Raw genomic sequence first — 7,458 nt, 5'->3', positions numbered from 1 at the left:
TTTGGTACCTCCGCCACAAAAGGATCAAACTTAGCAAATTCTAAGATTTGCATAAATGCTTCGCCAGGTGCGAAATTGGACAATACCGCCACCACTCCATCAACTACCTTCCCCACGAAGTATAGAAAATTTTAAATCATCATAATAAAAAATGTTCAATTGTCTTCAAATTTCAAATCACATCCCAAAATTTTCTAATTTTGTAGTCGCTCTATAGGCCACAATTGAAAACTAATCGACACGGAATTGGATGACCATTGGATTATATTTAGCTGTAAAACGGACCATACTTGTGTGTGAAAATTGTTTTGAATACCTAATACCAATATACAATACAATAATATCACGACGGAGTGCCTACACATTGGCACAAATTCTCCGTGTCAAAAACCTAAGGCTAATATCTGGGCAGGGCTCTTTGCACTAGTTTCAAAAACCAAATCTTCCAAAATGGATTTGGACATAAGGGACATCGACATATAATAGTGTTGTAGAGTATCACATGATTGGCCCCGCACGATTATAACCTTTGCTTACTTGTTTGTTTATAAGACTCGTCGAGCAATGAAGTCTTTTTCAGATTTCTTAATTTTTTTCTTTAGACCTAAACACAATATTTTTTGTAAATTTTGAAATTTATATTATATAGATATTCGAGATTTTGATGGAATCGACCACAGTCAAAGTGGAGGGAAGCCTACAGCCGGACTTGAAAGAAAATCAGACTTGAGATACACACTCTGAGCTTTACTGTGTTGCAATAGTTCGACTACGAAGTATTTATTTCAAAACACATTTATTAGAATTTGCTAAATATGTTATTTTTTCATACATTGTATGAATCTTCTGATTAATTATTATTGTTTTCTCAGGGCATATAAACACTGCTGCGGAATAGCAGTCCACTTGATATAGCACTCTATACCTCGGTACCTCCAGACATTCTTTAGGTTTCTGCGAAAATAAATTTTCTGTATTTTGGTGCTTGTCCGAATTTTTAATAGATAGAAAAATTTTTCTGCAAAAGTGATTTAATATGAGCGTAAATTTTAACATAAGCCTCATATAAAGGTAAGCGTCGATTTATTTCTTTCGAATATCCGAGACATATTTTCTTTCGTAGTGGCTATGTTTTGATAAGTTGTGTTAAAGCGTTTTTAACGTTTGCTAAAACTCTATTGAGAGGCCCCGCCAATTAGTGACCACAGTTCACAAACGAACTTATAAATTCTAGAATAAATAATGAGTGGAATGCCATTTTACAAAAATATCTAATATTGGTACATGTATGGAAATATCGCACATGTAATAGTTATCGCAAATGTTTAAAATTTTGAAATCCCTAGTCGCATTTTCCGAGCTATATCTGTTATTTGAATTGTTTAACTTCAAATAATTTTATATCCAAATGTTGTGGCATTTGTTAGCCACAGTAAATATCTGTCTAGTGCTTACGTTTCCAATATTCGTTGCCACTGACATCAGTCATTGTTTTAAATCCACATGGTAGTCTACGGAGCAGGCAGTTAGCAAGATATACATATGTATATGTGGACGTACATTTTACGCCAAACAGGTCCTATTCCTACGTCTCCCACAAAATACGTTGCCATTGTTTCGACATTTTTTATGGCTTCGTCTACTGCTGACTGTCGTCATCATTGCTTTTGATCATTTTATGTTTCTGCCACTGATTGTTTGTTGTATGCTGTGCGTTTTATGTCTTCATTAATGGTCGCACAGAAAAAAGTTATGACACAATCTACACACACACATGTGTATTTTATGCATATATGTATGTATATTATTGGCTATCATAAACTGTGTCCAGTTTGCATTGGTATTCGGCCACTGGAATAATAACACTGCAATTCTGTTGTGGCTAGCACTTTGTCCACCTACCTCAATGGTGTTCTGTGCCATGATCACAATTCATTCCGTAAATTGGTGACACTTTTGTAAACATCTTCCAAGTTCAATAATTTAAGCAAAACAAATCGAAGTTGAATGAAAGAGATTTTGCTGTTGACATTGCTGACAATGTTTTGATGTGCCGGATGATGTTGCAATGTTGTTTCAGTTTCAGCAGATCATTGCAAATTATTTTTTACAGTATATATATATATTCGCAATATTTGTGAGTGGATGATTTTAAACAATTGTTATTAAAGATTTAAAAAAAAAATCTTACCGTGAATGACATTATCTATCCGACTTAACAGGGATTTTAACTATATTTTTTAAAAAAAGTTTAAAGTATAAGTTGGTTTTGCCGATAGCCTTGCGTTAGGATTATTTCAACTATTCACCCTATATAGGGGAAGTTCCGAAGAGTGAGCCAATTTCGTCCATTTCGTATCTGACAATCTGATATAAATATTACAGTGTGTCAGATTGGGACTATTACGACTACTTTCTTCACATTTTATGAGACATGTGATTATCAATGAAAAATGTTGAAATATGCGTGAGGTACCATACAGTGTAGGCCAAGGTATTCCACTTCAACTAATATTGATAAATTTATTAGGATGTGCAAAATTTAAAGGAAATCGAACATTAATTTCAAAATTTATTGAAATAAATAAAATGTTGAACTTTTGTGGCGAAGGTACCAGGAGGAGTTGGCCGATTATATTTATTCAGGTCAGATCCCGGGTTGAGACAGATATTTATATATGTATCACCTTCACACCACAACTTGTGTTGGTAGAAATTTTGGAATGTGCGAAGTTAGAAAGAATAGAAAGAATGAAAGGTATGTATTTCATCTTCCGATATATTTTATGTTCATACCCTATCTTGTGTTGGCAAAAATATTGAAATGTTCAAGACATGAAAACAATCGGACTCTTATTTCGCATTTTATGGGAATTATAATTATTCAAAATTATAAAAAAACGGCAACAAAATCAAACGCCATAATTTTACATTTTTTCTAAATTTAATTGATTAAAACCAAAAAGGTCGGAAATAGCATCAAAATTTAGAATAAGTTTAGATTTGTTCGAATTGCTCACCTTTGGAACGAATTATGGCCTTCAAACGGCCAATGAAACCGTCACACGCTGCCCGAATGTGCTCTGCGATATTTTGGCCCATTCCCGGCGAAGCGCTTGCTTGAGGTGATCGACACTTTGGTATTGGCACTCTTTAGTGCCAACCTTGCTTTCCAAAATACTCCAGACACAAAAGTCCAGTGAATTGGTATCCGGAGATTTTGGTGGCCATTGTGGCTGGAAATGAAGCGAGGAACCTCATTTTGTAACCGTTTGGGTGGCGCGTGCTAAGTCCTGTTGGTATGCCCAAAATGTTAACGTGCCCAATACACCCTCCAGAATATTTTCGGGATTATATTTGGATTTATTCTGATGCCACGGTCGATTAATACGAGCGGAGACCGACCATCGGCTGTTATAACGGCCCACACCATCGCCATGGCCGGCGCTTGAGTTCTGGTGGATAACCGAAGGTGCACATTTTCATCTGAACTCTTTGGCAAGTAAAGACTATATTTGGTTGCTAATAAACTGCTGGACAACGAATGTTTTCTCAACGGAGAAAACAAAATTCGGCAGTTCACCACTTTCGGCCAAGCGAAGCAACTCTTTAGCTCTTATGAGTCTATTTCTTTCTGTTGCGGTGTAAGTCTTACACTATTTGGAATTTCAATGGCTTTACCCCGAGCTCATCTTTCAATATTTGTCGAATAGAATATTGCGATATGTTCAGCTCATTAGCCATTTTTCGGCCACTGCGTCGCGGGTTTCGATCAAGTCGTTTTTATTACTTTTCGAACCTTTCTGCTGATGGTGCAGTTTTCGTCCGTCCATATATGGGATATATCGAACTAGGTCTTTTTTTAATAAAAATATTGGGATGTGTGAAATTTCAATAGAGTCGGATGCTTATGTCGCATTTCATGACATATCTAATTATTGAAAATTTGACCCGTTGTGTGTGGTATGGTATCAAATTTCATCTTCACACCAGATCGAGTGTTAATAAAAACTATTGAGATACCCGAGACCCGAAGACAATCGTGTCCTTTTGTCTCATTTTATAAGGGTTATAAGTATTCGAAATCTTAATTTTTTGTGGGTATGATATTTATATTGTCCATTTTCGCACCTAACCTAGCACTGATACATGTATTCGGAAATTCGATAATCCTTTCTTGTTCTATTAGGAAATTATTTTCTATGAAGATTATTGTGGAGGAGTACCAGAATAGCCTATCTAGACCGATGTTGCCCATCACCGAACTCGATTTACGTTTGATAATAATATTACGATATACCAAGTTTAGACCCTTCACTTCCAAATTTATTGTGTTTATAGCCAACCAGCCAGACAGACTGATGGGGCGGGCACCCACAACTCTTCCTGAACAGATTTGGTGCAGAGATATGTAGGGTCTAAAACCGCTATTTCGATGAGGCACATTTTGATACCGTAACAAATGATTTATATATGGTTTAGGTTATAAAAACTCACAAGAGACCCCTTTGCTGACTCACTTAACGGTTAAAATGTACGACCAAATAAAACTCGTATGGTTATCAGTAATATTGCTGAGGACACTATATATCTAAAATGCAATAAGCACAAGGAATCTTAATCAGAATATGTAGCAAAATTGTCAGATGACAAAAGTCGCTATCCGTCCAAAAAGATAATTCCTGTCTTTTACATTGAAGGTGGTTCCGATAAAGTTTATGGAACCAGCGTCAATGTACGAGAATCTAAATGTTTTCAATTAGCGTAAAAATAGAGGGTAAAAATATAGGAAATTGCCAGGAAATGGTGAAACCAATTATTTAAAAAATAGAGATATATAACCCTTTGTATTACAGGTGATTATTAGTTGGCTTTACTTTGTAATGCGTGAAATAATGACATGTGGTAATTTGCATATATGATATTATCCTTTATTAAACAATACTCCATATTCCCATTAAGTATACATACTTCGGAATATATTGGATGCCACTTTATATTTTCATATTTCTGCTTTATTTTTGGGATAAAATTCTGGTCAGTCCACTGTCCCCATATTTGCATAAATAAACCCTAAACGTATCCATAAATACTCATACAACAACATTTACATAAGTATCTGTGATCTTTGAGTAATATGCAGACAACCATACATACGATCGCCACTCAATAGCAGTTGGAACGACGGCAAGTGGTTGCATATCGCCATTCAACAGCAACAATTGTCACACAACACCAGACTACTCATCTTGACAAGTCAGTGACTTTAAATGACCACTAAATGCACGCATGCGCAACAGCAAACTCGAGTAGCCAAATGTCATGATGCTGTCTGGTAGCAAATGCTTCACTTCAGAACTCTCTGGCCATTTGTCACGTTCGACAGATGATGAACAGGAGAACAATGGCCCACAGCTTTTCAAAATACGCTCATTAAAATCTTCATTGGAAAAGGGAAGTCAAGCTAAAACCAATAAAATTTAAGTGATTTGCTCTTTCAAGTCGCTCCCTGAAGATTCTCAGTCAGAAGCAGTCATCAAAGGCAACATAAAAACGTTTCCTACCTTTCAATTCAAAAAGAGCTTCTGGCGAACGAACAGCCTAATGTTTCTGCTGGATGGTGTAATACGAGTCACCAGCTTTGACGTACTCTGGCCATTGTGGAAGACAAAAAGTTTACACAAAAAAGGAAACAAAAAACGTTCGCTGCTAACATAAGGAAGCAGACAATAATGACAGTCGCTAACTTTATTGGTCATCGGAAGAGAAATAAGGCTATAGAATAACGACAATACTGCTGGGCCAAGAAAGAAAAAAACGAATGAAAATTAAGTTCGTGACACATGAGTGAACCGACCTGAAATTAACTTTTCGTTATACTTTATGCCGGTCTGTTCGCCACAACTGGCCAAGCGTAAAGTGGGGATTTATGTGCGAACATGCACTACTAAATGAGCAAGGTGGCTTTGTAGTAGCTTGCAATGATGACGATGATGGTGGTGGTGGTGTGGCGGTGTTGGGTTGGCGTTTGGGATGCACGTGTCACTTTGTAAGTCTAGGGCTCCGCCAGTGGTCTGATTACTTGATATTTTGTTTGATTTCCCTAGAAAATTCCTACAACAATACCAACAAAAAAAGGCACCTTAAATGATAGTTGAAATTCCGGTCTCACTAAAGACACAGAAAAACCCAAAAAAAAAAAAAACAGGTAAAAGCTAGGAAGTCAACATGAAATACGTCATACATATATCACTGGAAGATGCTATCACTGCTGGACATAAACTTGCCAATGTCCACCAACATCGTTGGCCGTCTCCCGACTCCTTTAGTGTCCTTAATGATAGTAATACGACGGTAAATTATGGCCAACAAAAATGCTTAAAAATAATGTCTCTAGAATGGTTTTGTCTTTGTTTAGAAGGTTTTTGGTGGGTCATTTGGCCGTTCCATGTGAATACATAAATAAATTTGCGTGCAAGATTCCTTTCGGAAAATTCCTCAATTCTTACATATCATGGTAGTGCAGGGTAGTCCAACTTTTTGTTTCTTTTATTGTTCGGGGGAGAAGAGGTAAGTAATAGGAAAACTAATAATAATAATGGATTCTGGTTCCGCGGTGATCCTGTGCAAAAGGAATGATATACAGGGTGAGATAAAAAACTGCAACAAAGTCAAACACCATAATTTTTAATTTTTTTTTTAAATTTTATTATGAGTCTTAAATACAAAATTTAAAACAATTCCAAGGAAAATCTAGCGAAAATGGAAATGTTCTGACCCGGTTGTAGAAGTCATTATGAACTATAAATACCTATAATAACACAAGTCCTATAGAAAATGTGTCAAAACCATTCAAATACTGAATATCGGGAGGTACCGTTATATGGGGGCTATACGAAAACGTGGACCGACATTCCTTATTTCATTACCAACTATCCTAGACACAATACAAAGTACTGTCCAAATGTCAGCGTTAATTAGTGTGTACTGCCTAGTGATTTCAACAAAAGAGACAGACGAACATCGTTAAATCGACTCAGAATTTTGCGTTGATCATAAATAACATATATTTTTATGGGGTCTACGATGACTATACGGAGGAATTTAATATACCCTCCTTTCCAGGGTGGAGGTTATAAAAAGGGGTGATCGTAATGTAGTCTCAGTGGGCACATTTTAGTCTATGTAAAAAAGTGGCATTGTATTAGTAATTGATGTTCTTGAAATGCATTGACCGATTTGGTTTTCCGAACTAGATATGAAAGGTGATGTCAATACAACGGTTTTTATGTATAAAAGCTATCTATGTGGGCATTGTTTCATGGGTTATTTATATTCAAAAAATAAATTTGAAAATATTTAGGTCAGTTAGTGACAAACCAATTCCACACCAAGAAACGGCTGAAGCTAAAATTATATAATTTTGCATGTGGGTCAATGTTTGTGTGAGGGGGATTT

The sequence above is a fragment of the Musca domestica genome, unplaced genomic scaffold, assembly GCF_030504385.1.
Source record: "Musca domestica strain aabys unplaced genomic scaffold, Musca_domestica.polishedcontigs.V.1.1 57, whole genome shotgun sequence".
Classification (NCBI taxonomy): Eukaryota; Metazoa; Arthropoda; class Insecta; order Diptera; family Muscidae; genus Musca; species Musca domestica.
This window is presented reverse-complemented; position numbering follows the sequence as displayed.